Here is a 17,214-nt window from a genome sequence, read left to right on the forward strand (position 1 = left end):
ACCTCCAACCTCAGCCTCCTAAGTACCTGGAACTACAGGCATGAACCACTATGCCACCACACAGAGCTTATTTATTTATTTCTTTGTTTATTTATGTAGCTACAGGGTTTCACCATGTACCCCAAGCTGATCTTGAACTCCTGGGCTCAAGCAATTCTCCCATCTCCGCCTCCCAAACACACTCCCAAAGTGTTAGAGTTACAGATGTGAGCCACTGCGCCAGGTAAGAAGAGCCATCTCTAGAAGCCCGTCTGGCCTCTGTCTACTTTAGGGATGCTGGGTATCTGACCAAATCACCCGTTTAAAAAGAAAAATCCTCAGATAGGATTGTCAGATTTTGTAGATAAAAATATGGGATGTCCCAGTTCAACTTGAATTTCAGGTAACCAAATAATTTGTTAGTATAATTCCATCCCCATATAATATTTAGTGTATGCTTCTCTAACTCCACTACCCTGAGAAAGCCCGAGCGTGGTGACTCCAGGAGAGTGACTCACCCTGGCATCTTATTTCTTACTTTGTGATTGTAATTAACAAAGAAAGTGCTGAGTGACACCACAGATGTCCAGGTTTCTCAAGGAGACACAACAGCTCTCTGAGGAAGGTGTCTCAATGTGGGGCAGGAAGGCAGAAGCAGACCATTAGAGGCTGCCCCCAGCAACAAACCAGAGCTCACACCTAGTCTCCAGTATTGCCCACAGCCCAATGAGGTCAGACTTTTATTATCTCCATTTTACAGATAAGAAAACTGAGATACAGTTTCCAAAGCCAGGCAGATATAGCACAGAGATTTTGCCCCACAGAGTCTGGCTTGAGAGTCTACACTTAAAATACAAATAATACCAAGCCAGAACATAAACAATGTAATTTTCCAAAGGACCTAAACTGCACACGTATGCTAAAATGGAAATGGCTGCAGCATCATTGCCTGCACCCGCCCCTGCCTCTCCCCGTGAGCTGTGAGTGCCTGGACCATGCTTGGCCAGCCCAGTGAGGAATCCAGTCCTGGAAACATGGTGGGGAGAAACGTGCATGAACCCCAGAGAGGAATTGGACAATGCGGGGGGCGAAGGGGGGTGCCCTGTTATGCCCCCACCAGAGTCCTCCCCACCGCTCACCTCATTTCTCCCAACCTACAGGGGCAGAGAGCAATGAAAAATATTGAGAATGCAGGCTTAAATGAGGAACTCTGGCAAAAAAATCTTTTTTCTAATTTAAAGACCACCCAGGTGTGTGCTGGTCTGTCCCCATTTTAGGGTCTTTGCCTCTTGCTTTTCAGCAAGAAAAGAAACAGATGTGATCCCCATTCATCCCTAATGGAGACAGAAGGGGAGGGAGGACCCGGGCAGTGGGGGGTGGGGGGAGCGCAGGGCTCAGAGCTGTCTCTGGCCTGGAAATTCTGTCTTGTAGGAGGGAGACAGTAACATCCACAGGGTTTAAGCCTGCCTGTATCTGTCACCTGTCAGCTCAAAGTCCAGCACCTAGTAGGCAATCAGTACGCATATGTTCAATCACCTTAAAATTAAATAATGCAATCAAAAGTCTTGGTGGTGCCCAGGGCATGGGCTGGTGACTGGCCTGGCCTTGGGACTTGGAGCCTGACCACAGGAGTCTCACTTGGTTGGAGTCACCAGTTGATGGGTTGGGGGTGGGGTGCTGGCTTCCCCTCACTCCCACCCTGGACTGGGTCAGCTCTGAGTGTCCTGAACAATTATCCCCAAAGGGGAAAAAAAGTCCTGTTCAACAAATCCTCAACTTTTGTCTCCTCCGGGGCTGCAGACCGTGGTACCTCTTATTCAGCCCTCCCTCTCCCCCATCCTGTGCCTGGGACTCTCTGTGGTTATGAGTCAATGATCAGACAGGAAAAGGGCACGCTTACTATAGGGGAGGAGGATTCAGCAGGGCTCTGGGCTTTGATGCCGGTTCTTTTACATCCTGAATGCATGAAAGGCTATGGGAGGGAGAGGAAGAAATATAAAAGCAGAAAGGAAGAAAATGTTATTAAAAGAAAGTTGAAGGGGAAAAGAAGTGCCTGGCTTGAAATGTTGTTAAGTATCATCGACAAATATCTCCAGGAGACAAAAGCTAGTTAAAAACTGAGTTGAGATAAGCCATCTCCTTCAGTGACTCATCTTCCTAGGGAATAATGGCAAAGAGGCGGTGTTTAGGAGGGAACTGATGTGCAAATAGCAGTGTCCCTGAAGCTGGGGTTAATTACAGGAAGGACTTCCAGGGTAATTGTCGATACATAACACTGGCAGCAGAGCCTTGCATCACAGGCTAGGAAGGCAGCTCTCCGCCATTTGAAAACGGTCCCCAGACACTGTCCCAGAGACAGGGGGCTGGGCGGCTCCCCAAATGGGTTCTTCAGAGAAGCCTCATGCCCGGGGCCGTGTTGCTTTGTGGGCTGACCCGGCTTCCCTACCACCCTAGTCCAAGAATGCTCCCACTCAGTCCAGCCCCTGAAAATGTATCTGTAAACAAACCAGAAATAAAGTGTTGTTTGCCTTGCTGTTGGAAATTAACAACTTCAGTCCAAGGATTGGCAAGCAGCACCTCCAAACCATCAGCTAAGTCAAGTCTGGTTGTGGAAAATGGAGATTATTATCTATCTTGGAGAAACCTTTTGTACCAGGAGGTATCTCAAGCAGCTCTGCCTTGCATCATGTCCTCCGCCCCGCATTTTTTTTTTTTTTTTTTTTTTTTTTTTTTTTTTTTTTTGAGATGGAGTCTCGCTCTGTCACCCAGGCTGGAGTGCAGTGGTACGATGTCAGTTCACTGCAACCTCTGCCTCCCGGGATCAAGTCCTTCCTGTAGCTGGAACTACAGGCGCATGCCACTACGCCCAGCTATATAAATTTTTTTTGTATTTTTAGTAGAAACAGGGTTTCACCATGTTGGCCAGGCTGGTCTCGATCTCTTGACCTCGTGGTCCACCCGCCTCGGGCTTCCAAAGGGCTGGGATTACAGGCGTGAGCCACTGTGCCCAGCCACATCATGCCCCCTTTAAGAGATGAAATCATGCATTATATCCATATGGGCAAGGACAACTTGTGATAATTGAAACCCACCCCATTCTGGGCAGGTTTGCAATGGGGACAGGATACCTGAATTAGAAGGAGGAGGCTGGGAAGCACTGAGAACTGTCCATTGAAAGGAAGAAGAAGGCTACATAAAAAAAAGCACTCACCAGCCAGCTCCCTATGCAGTGGCTCTCTGATACACACTGATAAAATTTCAAAGGATGCTGAAAGAGCTCAGCCTCCTCTGCTCCTCCTCAGAACGATAAGGGTGGGGGCTTTTTCCAACTCTCTACAAGCATCTTTTGACAATTCCGCAAAGGCAGTTTCTCAGTGAGGGGCATAAAGCAGATTCTGAGATCAAAGGGCTGCAGCTGGTAAAAACAGAGAGAAGATGCAGAGAAAGTGGCCAGAGTGCTAAGATCAGCCACCAACCTCCTGATCCAGGCCTCAGTTTCCCCATCTATGAAATGATGGGCTAATCAAGATGATGTCTCAGCCCTCACAACTGATTTTCTGAAACTTGGGAGCTCCTCAAACAGGTAATCTGACCCTGAGGATAGGGACCTATTTCACAGTCTCCTTTCTCTCTCCTACCACCTTGAATAATGCCTTTACCATAGTAAGAACTTAATAAATAAATATTTTGAATGGATCCATGCATGTGTGATGGGGTGACCTCTGTGGCTCTTTCTTTGTCTTTTAAAATAAAAGATTTATGGGCCAGTATTTGGGGAGGTGGTACTTCTCTTTCTTTCAGTCTTATAGAGTTGCTTCCAAAGACGAAATAAGAATGAATGACTGTAACAGCTAATATTTTTTGTGCTCAAGCACATTGCATACTTATTCTATCTCCAAACTTTCCTGTGTGGAGTGGTTGCTATCATCCTCACGCCACAGGTGAGGAAATGAAGACACAGAGACTAAGGGATGAGACATCCCGCAGTGTGTCAGCCCTAGCTCCTTTTGATGAAGAGTCCTTGTGTTTAAGCATCTTCCTTGACTGCAGGGAGTCTTGCTGTGACCCCACCACTGGCTTGCTGAGTGCCTTGGGTAAGTCAGTGTCCCTACCCAGTTAAAAAGTGCCCCTCTTGGCCAGGCACGGTGGCTCACGCCTGTAGTCCCAACACTTTGGGAGGCCGAGGTGGGCGGATCATGAGGTCAGGAGTTCAAGACCAGCCTGGCCAACATGGTGAAACCACATCTCTACTAAAAATACAAAAATTAGCTGAGCGTGGTTGTGGGTGCCTGTAATCCCAGCTACTCAGGAGGCTGAGGCAGGAGAATCGCTTGAGCCCAGGAGGCGGAGGTTGCAGTGAGCTGAGATCGTGCCATTGCACTCCAGCCTGAGTGACATAGCAAGACTCCGTCTCAAAAAAAAAAAAAAAAAAAAGTGCCTCTCTTGAGCTAGTGGATATCCCTGCTTCCTTCCCAGACTGGCATTTCAGACTTTTTTGTTCACCCCTCAGTTCTCAGCTCAAATGGGCCCTCCTTAGGAAACTCTTCAATTCTTCCCTGCCCCATCCACTTCCAAGTAAGGCAAACCCTTATTGTAGACTGTCCTTTTCACTTATCTGTCTATATATTTATGTGAGTATTAAATTCATGGTCCTCTTTTCCACTACACTGCAAGCCTTCCTGTTGCTCATGTCTGTCTTGTTCATCACAGTACTACATCCCTGGCAATTTATCCCCAGACAAGTGCCTGCCATGAAGCCAATGCTCAAAAAATATTTGCCAAACCTTTGCAGAGGCCTCCAATGACTGTGAAATGCACAGACCAGGGAGGGCCAGTTTCCATGCCATGAGGAAGTGCATAACCCTAACTTGTTAGAGCAGCAAACTAAGAACCCCTGGAGCCTTAGAAGAGGATGTTGACAGTTAAAAGCAAGGCAAAACCAAATCACTTTGCAATCTCTTGCTTAGGAAGAGATGAGCAATATTTGTCTAGAGGGGAGCGAGTTCTCCTGCAGATATTCCCCAAGCGTGGTGATGGGAGAGCTGCTCAGCTTGTCTTTTTTTACACAGGCTGAGATGCAGGTGGAACTTGGAAGTGTCTGGTATCAAAATGCTGCTTGGGTAATTGAGCTACCCAAGCCTGTCTGGCGAGGAGGGGGATGCCATTCGGGATGCACACCATCCCCCAGGAACAGATCGTAGCAACCAAGCATGCCCCGAGGAGGGGGGTGCCTTTCTGGTTGTACACAAGAGCCAATAATGAAACACAATGAAGAGGCCTCCCTCCCAGCTGGTTGTGCACGCCCCATTCAGTTGGCTGGGATGGCCGTCTCCCTTTTAAGCGGACTCTCTCTTCCCCCTCGCCGCCTCCTCCTTGCTTGGTCCTTTAGTCACATACCAGACACGTCTCACAGAGCAGACCCGAAACTCCAGGTGGCAGAATCACAGTTTCATATAAATTAGGCGGGGTAATGCTGTTCAGACACATTTTTTTGTCTAAATCATGCAAAAATAGAACTTTCTCAGGGGCATAAATCTGGCCCAAATCTAAACCTGAATGTGCAATTGACTGGTATAGTTTATAGTACAAACATGGAATTATCTGGAAGTCTTCTACTTCCAAAGACCATAGCCCATTTTTTATCCAATCTGAAAGAAATTATTTATTTGCCATCTTTAAAAAATGCAAAAGTTGGTGCATGGCAAAGGGACCAGATGCAAGCCGTGATTCAACAGAAAAATGTGTCCTGCCCCAAACAGACACATACATCGCCCAGTGTGATGTAACATGAATCCCACAACTATGTACCAAGGGCACAGAAGTTTGGGCATTTAGCCTCTTTAAGGTAGATGCCTGCTCTGTTTTTCAAAATGGGAAAGAAAGGCAAAGAGAGGAAAAAAGTTGAAGACATAGAAGAAGAAAAAGAAACAAAAAAATAGCTTCACAACACAGTCAACAAAGAATCCAACACCCTCTAAATAATTGCCCATTAGGTATTATATATTACATATTATTACATATATATTGTGTAATATAATAAGAGCATTGTTTTGCTGAAATCAAAGGAAGACAGTTTCTTCAAAACTTTATTTTTTTCACTTATCCCTATCCCTTTACTTTCAAAGTCATTGAGTAAATATGATGATCTTAAAGTTTTGATTCTAGGGTGGAGAGAGCTGTCCTAGTTCTCATGAATTTTACACCGCGATTTGGGAGTGTGAGCACCCACAATGAAGGACAGTCATCACTAATCAATACCTTTTCCCCCCACTCCGTGGGATGGCCTTGGGAAATTTAAAATGGCAAAAAAAAAATGGTAATATCCTCTCTCACAAGTTGTTTAAATTATCCTGGCACTTTGCCATCAAACTAGTTTCATGCAATTCACAGTGACTTCAAAGAGTGCAGAAGAACAACCTGAGGGCTGCATTTCCGAAATAAATATATATATGTCAGCAGCAAGGAGGTGGGGGAAATGTTTCCTTAAGTAGAAAGAAAAGAAATGGCAATAGCCAAGCCCTAATGTTTGCCAGAAGGTTTGATATACCGATAAGTTATTTTTTAATGTAGCGTGTTCCTAATTCTTATTCAATGACAGTTGAAAATTGGGCATTTAGGTGTAAAAATAAAATACAAGGAGAAAATAATTAGAGAGAACTAAAAAAGGACCAGAGTAGGTGAGAGATGTCAGAGGATTTGGAAACAGTCCTTAGAGAGGGTGAAGTTGAAAGATAGTGATCTTTAGTAAAACACAAAAGAGAACTAGTTTGGTAGAATGTTGGAACTGGGTCTAACAGGGGATGAGATAGGGTTAAGAATATGAAGTATCTCCTTAAATTATTCGAACAACATCTTACAAACTCTCCCAGCTCCCTTCTTGCCTCTTTCCAGTCAGTTCTTATCAGGGCCATGTTTCTAATAAGCCAATTGAATCAACCATACAACCATTCCCATTGCTCTTTGCAGATCCAATAATGCCCTACAGGATGTAGCCCCTGCCTGCCTTTCCAGGCTCATTGCTCCTCACTCCCCACCACCCAACCACTTATAGTACAGAGTCTACACTCCAGCTCTCAGAAGCAACTCTCTATCCTTCTTCCAGTAGATACCTACCCATTTTCTGCATTTGGATTAAAAGCCACTTGTTCATGGACTTCTTCCCTGACCCCATGCTTCATCCAGGCAATCATCTTGTTTCCTTTTTTGTTTTGAGTCCAAATTTTTAAAAGTTGTGTATTTTATATAACAATCCAGATTACCAGCTCCTTTTTGGAAAGCAGAAGATACATTAATGCTAGACCTGCATCTCACAGAATTTTGGCTAGAGGAATCAGGGAGGGTGGTAGTCTCACCAGACATTCCAGAGGATATTCTCCAAAAGTAGCATCTTTTCAACTTTTTTTTTTGAGACGGAGTTTCGCTCTTGTTGCCCAGGCTGGAGTGCAATGGCACGATCTCGGCTCATCGCAACCTACACCTCCCAGGTTCAAGTGATTTTCCTCCCTCAGCCTCCTGAGTAGTTGCGCCACCATGCCCGGCTAATTTTGTATTTTTAGTAGAAATGGGATTTCTCCATCTTGGTCAGGCTGGTCTCAAACTCCCGACCTCAGGTGATCCACCCACCTCGGCCTCCCAAACTGCTGGGATTAAAGGCGTGAGCCGCAGCACCCTGCCTTTTCAACTTTTTTTTAAAGAAAATATGTTAGCATGGCTGTGATTTAAATTATTCTGGAAGCAAGACCAAAAGATTCTTGAGTATTTAGTTACATGAAAATGTCTGTTTGTTGTGAATAAAGGGATGATGATTTTTTCATGACAGCAGTGACTTTGCCCACAAAGAGGCATGGACTGATCAGTTTGCCATAGCCCCCAATTCTTGAACTTATGTACCCCATCAAAATATGCATCTGGAAGTGCCAGCTCAGACCTCTTCTCATCACTGCCGATTCATTGTACAAACAAGAATAAGAATTCTCTCCAGGCCAAAGGATCACTTTGAAAATCACTTGTAATACCTACTAGGACAAAGACCCTACTTGACCATTTACCTGCCCTGTGATCTTAGGCAAGTCACCGAATTCCTCCTTACTTTATAAGTATGTATAATGATGATAGTGGTGGCAATAATATTAATGACCTTCTCTCACTCCCTGAGCTTTAAAGGAGGATGTCAAAGTAAAAGTACTGTGTCAACTCAAAATGGTAACACAGTCTTCGGTTACTGTTTTGATTATGGTAACTAGTGATTATTTACTACATTCCAGGTGCTATGCCAGCCACTTTACAGACAATCTCTCACTTAAGACTCATAATTACCTTATGAGTCAGGTACTGAGATTATGCCCATTTTATACATGAGGAAACTGAAACTCGGAGAGGTTACATAATTCATCTAAAATCAGTAGCTATTATAAGGCAGACTCAGGTCTGAACTGACTTTGGTCTAATGTTTCCAACAGCATCACAATGCTTAAAAACATCACAAAATGATCATTGTAGTAGTGGTTGAAATAATTATTTGTACTAAGCTATTTCTTGTATCATAAGCAAATCTCTATCTTAAGCATGTCACATGTATTAACTCTTTTAACAACAATCGTGAGGTGGGAAGCTATTTTGTTTTCTGTTTTTCTTGGATGGCTATGACAAAGTATCACAGGTGACTCAAGAGAAGTGATGACAAGTTGAAAATAAATTTAAGTTGCTCTAAGTACATGACTACCTTATTGTTTTAATCTCCAATGTATTTGCAATGTCTAATACGGGCTTGATTAATATCAATTAATATCTGTAGGCATCAATATCTATGGGACAAGTGAATGAATGAGAGAATGAATGGAAATTGATTACTCTTCAGAGGTGCTGCAAACATGATTTGATAGAAAACACACTTCTACTATTGCATATTCTACACTCCTCAACCTTTGCTCTAGCCTGCTATGGAGACCTCTTTGTAGTTTCCAGATTTTTCACTGGAATAAGATAAAAATGAGTAACTCCTCAGAATCAAATCCCTATTAACCCAGGGGTCTTGCTGCAACCAATGTGGGTTTACTATGTACAAGATACATGCATTCTATTTAATCCCACTAAATATATTATTGTCATTTCCATTTTTCCACAAAACATATGATTATTACCATCCTGTCCACTTTTCTGACAAATATGTCAGAAACTGAGAACGGTCAAATTTAAGTAACTTGCCTGAAATTCCACATCTGTAATAAAGAAGGAGCTACGATATGAATCTAGGTTGGGATTTTGGAGGGCCTTTTCTGTTATTTTGGGAGTTTGAGGGGTTTATTTTGGTAATTTTTTTTTAAATTTTTTTTGTTGATACAGTCTTACTCTGTCACTCAGGCAGTGGTGGAATTATATCTCGCTGCAACCTCGAGTGCCTGGGCTCAAAGCATCCTCCTGCCTTGGTTTCCCAAGTAGCTAGGACTACAGGCATCCATCACCACACCCAGGTAATTTTTAAAACATTTTTTGTAGAGATGAAGTCTTGCTATGTTCCCCAGGGTGTTCTCGAACTCCTGGGCTCAAGGGATCCTCCTACCTCAGCCTCCCAAAGTGTTGAGATTGCAGGTGTGAGCCACTGCAAGTGGCCTTAATCCAGGTTTTTGCTTGACTTCAGAACCCATATTGTTGACCAATATGCCACATCTGTGGGTTGACACAGCTCTAAAATTAGGTACTAGAAATTTGAAAGGCTAATGCTGTGCCACATGAATGGACATCTGCCCACTTGAATCTGGAAAACTTTTTTAAAGTTCTGCTAATTCCCAACTTTCTTTCAAACTTTTGGAGGGGGGGAATACATAAGGCATTATTTTACACTCCTCTGTATTGTCAATATCCCTAGAATTACAGGCAATGACACCTTGTAAAAACAGTTCTATTGTATCTAGCTCTATTCTGTTTGATATGACTTCAGGGTCTGACGTAACTTCATATCAATCAGAATTTTTAAAAATGCTGGCTTGTGATAGCTTGTGCCAAGGCCTTTGTGAATAATTATACAGAGAGGGACATCTTTCTAATTAATATGGTAACTTCCCAATTATTCAAAACCATTTAATTGAGAATTTGTAATATTTGATACAGGATCTGGTCAAAATTTATATTCCGGAAAAATTTTAAAAAGCTAGCAAGCATATCACTAATGTAAATAAGATTACAAGAGGATCATACAAGTCTCTCAAGAGAGAAAACTCTTTTCCAGCAATTTAGAGACACCCTGTCATTAGGTTGGTGTGCTAATTACAAATCATTCTAATTGATTCAATAGTCTCCCAAAAGACTTCCATAATGTACTAGACAAATACTTTATTAGCCAAGCTGAGTTACTGTAGGTTCTTAAAAGAGAGAGAGAGAGAGAGAGAAAAAAAAGCTTTCTTGAAAACAATATCAAGTCAGAATTCTCACTATTATAAAAAGGCCCTTTCCTTGATTTTATTCTCAGTGTTTGTTTCACGGTTTTGACTTCCTGCTTTTATTTAATGAACGCTAATGTGAGACAGAAAAGAGAAAATGGACTTGGTTCTATATCCATCTTGTCTCCCTTTGTAAAAAAATAAAATAAAATCTGTTGTTCATTCTTGACCAGGATAAATTTCCTTCTTTTTTCTTTCACAGTCCTGATTTTTTCCTCCTTTTGGGAGTCACCACATCTGCACTGTCTGTGTGTGAAGGTTAGATAGATTGACTCCCACCTTCCTAGATCCAGGATGGCCACTTAGAAATGTTCTATACATACCTTGTTCACAATAATGGCTATGGGAATGGGCACGTGTCCCAAGGCAGGTCAATGAGAAGACGAGCTGGTAGCACCTGAATTGCTGAGCTGTAGGAAATAGGTCGGGAGCATGATGGTCACCACATGGAAGGACTGCCAGAGGAATGAAGTTGGTACAGAGGTGGAGACAGAGATAGGTAAAGTCATTCTTGACAATGTTATTTGAAGCTCTGGATTAGGTTGTACCTGTCATCATTTGTACCCCTGAGTTTTCCACTCATACAAACTAACATATTACTTTTATTTATTTTCCTTTTTAAGCCTTGTTTAGGTTGTATTTTTATTCACTTGGATAGAATTTAGGCTGGACATGGTGGCTCATGCCTGTAAGTAATCTCAGCACTTTGGGAGGCCATGGCTGGCAGATTGCTTGAGGTCAGAAGTTTGAGACCAGCCTGGCCAACACGGCAAAACCCAATCTTCACTAAAAACACAAAAAATTAGCTGGGTGTGGTGGTGCACCCCTGTAATTCCAGCTACTTAGGGGGCTGAGGTGGGAGGATCCCTTGAACCCCAGAGGCGGAGGTTGCAGTGAGCCAACATCATACCACTGCACTCCAGCCTGGGTGGCAGAGCCAGATTCCATCTCAAAAAAAAAAAAAAAGAAAGAATTTAAAGTGAATTTTATTTTCTTAAGGGATCCCTTAGAACAAAAAGAAATATTTTATTTTCTTGCATATAATTTTATCTTCTTGTACAACACTGACCTCCTTCTCTGAGATTACTCAAATTGAAAAGGCCAATAGTTTATTTATACCTGAACTAAAGGCTATCCATCTGAATTTTGATCTAAAGGCTCACTAAGAAAAATATTTCACATTTTTATTGTTTTAGTCATCTTAATTTTTATTCTGAGACTCTATCTACTCCTTCCTAAGTCTCTTGGAACTGCTTTTTAGTTGAGAAGCAATCCCTTTACCCTCATGCCGTGGGCTCCTCAAAGAACATGAGATTTTTGGAAACTAAAGCCAGGAGGCTCTGCCACAAACCATCCCAAAGCCAAGGAAACACAGAAACTGCTTCCTGCCTGATGGGGGAAGGTGAATTATTCAATAATATACTGTGCAAGGAAAAAATATAATTCAATGAAAAGAAAAATCTCACTGTAACTACTTCAGAAAATTAATTTTAGCCCAACAATAAACAGCTTGGGTGCAGCAAGTCAGCTTCAGATTCTGCAGAAAAAGGTGATGGTAATACCCTCAAGAGCAAGACTAGACTTTTGAATCTTATTCTAGTCTTGGGTCTAAGATCATAATGGTCATTTTCTATTTCTGGGTCTCTCTTTTGCCATCTGCAATGTGCAGATAAGCAGATTTACTTATTCAAATACATAGCAAAGATATGAGAGATCCTTATCTACTTCCCTGCCTACAACAGTTTCATAAAAATTTAATCCACTATCCAAATCAAACCAGTCTTCTACAATGGTTCCTAAGGAAGCATATTTTGCAAGCCTTCCAAGTGATTCTGAAGAACAGGCAAGTTTGAGAACCACTGTTTTAGATGAAGGAAGCACTAGTGCTTTTATTAAAACAATGGCTCAAAAGATGGTCTAGATTCACCAGCGAAGCTTTATATAAAAGGAGATATCCCTGGGCCACACCCTCAGGCCTGTCAGGATAAGGCCAGGGAATGTGTCTGTTCAACAAGTAACACTGGTGACTCAGAACCTCTGTCGGAAACCAAAGCCATTCTGATATTCCAGAATACCTTCTGTTCCTGTTTGCTGACTTCGTCTTCATTGTCCTAAGAAGCCCAGGCCTCACTCCCGGCTGCCTCAGGAAGTCCATCCAGAGACCTGGACCTGTCATGTTGACCATGACAGGGCCAAATTAGCCTGCTTGGTCTTTGTATTAGTCCATTTTCATGCTGCTGATAAAGACATACCCAAGACTGGGTAATTTATAAAGAAAAAGAACTCTAATGGACTCACAGTTCCATGTGGCTGGGGAGGCCTCACAATCATGATGGAAGGCAAAAGGCACATCTTGCATGGTGGCAGACAAGAGAGAATGAGAGCCAAGTGAAAGGGAAAACCCCTCATAAAACCATCAGATCTCATGAAACTTATTCACTACCACAAGAACAGTATGAGGGAAACCACTCCTATGATTCAATTACCTCCCACTGGGTCCCTCCCACAACATATGAGACTTATGGGAGCTACAATTCAAGATGAGATTTAGGTGGGGACACAGGCAAACCATATCAGTCTTCAAGGACAGACAAAGAGACTCTCTGGTTTCCACAAAGGTAAAGTATCAAAGTGTTTTTGGTTTGGGTTTTGTTGTTGTTGTTGTTTTTAAAGTGTGAGGGCAATTGTTCGGTTGTCCTGGGCCTCAGGGGAACTGTAGACATTTAGTGCCTGTCCAAAATGCCAGTGGCACTCCCACTGAGAAGCATTGGCCAGGGGAGGGACTAGTGTTCTCTATCTAGGAATGGAAAGCTCAGAGGACAGTTAGAACATGCACAATTGATGAGAATCTTTGTTCTTTGAAGATTCGGTATAGTATTCAGTGAGATGTCACACAGATCCAGTAAAAGTACATCAAAAATTTCAAAGAGCTGAGGCAAACATACAGGAGATCTAACAGTGGGTTTGAGAAAGAGCACTGTTGTTTCTGCTGCCTTTGTGTCTTGGGGTTGTGTCCAGCATCAACAGCAGTAGCAACGTGGTCATCACAAAAATATTCCACCTGGTTTTGCTTCTGTCTACAGGTTTCAGACTATAGGTCACATCTTACCCACACCATTTTCCAACGAAACACATACAGTATTCTAAAAACATTCATACAATAACTATCTCCAACATCTAGAATTCTTGGGATTTCACATTAACAACCATATATTTTCTTTTGAAAAAAATTCAGAGTTGGCAGCAGGGGCCTGTATGTCTGTGCAGCAGCATTGGTGGTGCCGGGTGACTTCGGCCCCTTGAGATAAGTCCCTCATTCTCTTGTCCCCACTGCCCTGGGCTTCTGCTTCAAGCTTGGCCTCTGTAGGCACTTGCATTTCTGAGCCTCATATAGTCATTCCCTTCTTCTTCAGAATCCTTTTTCTGTAATTCTTCCATGGGTCCACCTCTGTGATCCAGCAAGGTGGGCAGGACCAGCAAACAGGTCACATTTCACAAATGGGGAGACCAAGACCCAGGAATGGGGCAGGATTTGCCCTGGATCAAAGAGCAATTTTTCCTACCATAGTGACTTCAATAAATCAGACCACAATCCCCTTCCATCCAAACACCACCCCCCACAACCTATTTCTAAGGGAGCTTATTTCCTCCAGCTTAGTTCAGGTGTTCCTGGCTTTGTGTGGCTATAAAAGAATTGGATTTAGCTCTGTTTGGCTTCCCTGTTCTCTTCCTGACAGTGCTATTTAATGGACAAACAGTTTGTTTTATTTATCTGACAGGGTTTCTTCACATTGTTTCGGGTTATCAGCCCTCCCCTGAAGATCATATTACAGCTTGTGCCGGGTTCGACCCTCAGTAGGGTTCACTCTAAATCAGATCCTTATCCTCACTGCAGTGATAAATGGAGCGGCCTGGAAGCCCACAGCCAGGTTATTTATTTAGTACCTCTGTGGATCATGTTTTATACAGCCGGGACTTCATGTCAGGCCTTTACGGATCCAGCTTAAGTTGCATTCAGGAACTAAAACCCAAAGCCCCTTAAATAATGTTAACTTAATAGCTGACATTTTTATGAAATAAGTCTGTGTGGAGGGGGCAGAAAGGAGGCGATGCAGACAGAGAGCTGGAGCTGAGTTTCAGTGTGTGTGGGGCAGAGGTGTCTGAACGCAGGTGGAGGTTGGAGAGGATAGGGAGGCTTCGATTCTCTGGCTTATTCCAAAGTAACACAGAATACTTTACTTTTAAGTGAAGTCTCTCATGGAGTTCCATAGTTGTTTTTTTGTTGTTTTGTTTTGTTTGTTTGTTTGTCTGTCTGTTTTTAATGAGATAAACAAAAAAGGAAGAGTTGGAGTTGAGATAATGTTTCTTAGGGAGCCGGACAAATTAGGGATGGGGGTCTTTCACTGGGGGGGCAATTTATTTTATTTGTTTATTTTATATTTTTAAGACAGGGTCTTGCTCTGTCACCCAGGCTGGGGGGCAGGGGCACGATCGCTGCTCATTGCAACCTCCTGCAGCAAGCGATTCTTGTGCCTCAGCCTCCCAAGTAGCTGGGACTACAGGTGCACGCCACTACACCCAGATAATTTTTGTATTTTTAGTGGAGATGGGGTTTTCCCATGTTGGCCAGCCTGGTCTCAAAGTCCTGGCCTCAATTGATCCTTTCATCTCAACCTCCTAAAGTGCTGGGATTACAGGCGTGAGCCACCATGCCTGGCCAGGGGGCAATTTATGTAGTGGTGGAGGGAGGAAGCATTCTCTCTGAGAAGCATCTTGTCAGAACCATCTGGCTGGGGGCGGTGCACAGGAACCATCTGCTGGGAGCCTCATTTCCATCCTGTTCCTTAAATGCAAACTTTTGACGTTATCCATAAATGAAGTCACACACACAATCACTGTAGTGTGTGTACACTAAATGTGGTATTTTGACAAAAGTTAACATTTAACATACTCAAATTTATTTATTTATTTTGCAATTGACTTACGGTATTTCTCCATTTTTGAATACACTAGAAGTCAAAAACCAAAAAAAAACATGAGCCTCTTTCAACCTTCGAGGATCTAGAGGGGAGGAAATGAAAACATCTGCCTTCATAAAGGTGCTGCCCTTTCCTTCCAGGATTCCCCAGGGCATCCTTGGAGTGCCCTCAGTCTGAATTGGAGAGAAAAGGTATGGTCCTGTTGAAATCACCCCCAAACTGAGCTGCACCTTCCAATTGAGGCAGAAAGAATCGCCTTTTGATACGTTCTACAATTGGAATGCAAATTCTCTCCCATCTCCTAGACACCTGGGCCTGCCCCCATTTTTCTTGACTGTAATCTGTTTAGCTTGTGTATAGAATGGCAAAAACAAAGAGTCTTTCTGTAAAAGAAAAAGAAGAGGAAAGAAAGTAGATTCTGTGTCCTCTTCCTTAGTCCTTGCCAAATCTTTGCTCCCAGGCCTCGGCAGGTGGCAGTGTACATGAGTCATGCAGTCTATCTTTCTGTTTTGTTATTAACTGCTGAAATGATGGCACCATTCCTAGGCCTTCAACCAAAGAACCGGGCCATCCGTGGCAATGCATCCCAGGCTTGGGAGCTGGGAAAAGGCCCCGGGAGCTAGGGCGTCCTGATTGTTCTTTCAAAGAAATCCCTCTTGTTCTTAGTCAACACACTGGATACCAGCTAAAAAATGCAAAATGATCTTCAGGCAGAGATGGCACAAGGACCCCTGCTGAGCTGTGAAGCCTGGCTGTGAGGATCCATGCACGGAAGCATCAACATGTTGCCAGATTGGTATACAACTCGGCACCACACTGGTATGTAACCAGCTTAGAGGTCTGGAGGTTTTAGAGAAGCTGGGAGGTATTATTGCATGTTAGAGCTTGAGAACACAGGGCAGGCCAAAAGGTAAGGTTCTGATTTGTGTGAAGTTTGAATACCCGGCCCAGCACCTAGACGATGCTTCAGCTTGGCTTGCAACCAACAGGACACAACAGTGAAGGTACCCATTGCTGGGGAAAGAGGAGTAGGAGGCTGTGGTCATCATGGTTGGGGAAGGAAGCCATAGTGGAAACCACATATGAATAATTAAGAAGAAGAAAGACCATGGTGTCATATGGATTTGTAAATGTCTAAAAATGAGGATTGTTAGGGGTACTGAAAAGAATTAAGTCCTTGTCATGAAATGCTTTCCTCCACTGTCCATTAATTTTATTTAAAAACTCTTATATAGGCATTTACTTTGTATCAGGCACTGTTTTGAACGCTGTGCAAGTATGAGCTCACCTCGGCCTCATTACAAACCTATAAGCTAAGCACTTTTAGGTCATCACTGTTTCAGGATCTGGAAAATGTGGTCCTGGAAAGTTAAGTCACTTACCTGAAGTCACCTAGCTTCCATGTGGGATTCACACGCAGGCAGCCCTGCTTGAGTTCACGGCCTCTCTCCAAGACTCAGGCAGCAGATCTTGGATACAAAGTGCTTAGAATACATTGCTTTCCCAGGAGTCACATTCAAGATGGGCTCATGTAATTCTTTGCTGTCCTTTTCAGGATCTGTCCTTGCCTCCAAGGCCCCAAATCTTCAGTCTTCATGCTTGGCCTCTGCTTATTTGATCTGGGATGTCTGCTGTGCAATGATGTCCAGTCTTTCTAGTTCTTCTTTGTTGGTCTGATTGGACCACAGGCCTCTCTTCGTGCCCTTCATTCCTCTCTGCTCAGCTGGTATCTCTGTTTTTGGAGGGCAGATGTGAATCCTTACACTCAGCTCTCATGGTCATTCATTTCTTCCATCTTCCTGCTCCTGATACGTGATAGT

The sequence above is a fragment of the Macaca thibetana genome, chromosome 20, assembly GCF_024542745.1.
Source record: "Macaca thibetana thibetana isolate TM-01 chromosome 20, ASM2454274v1, whole genome shotgun sequence".
Taxonomy (NCBI): Eukaryota; Metazoa; Chordata; class Mammalia; order Primates; family Cercopithecidae; genus Macaca; species Macaca thibetana.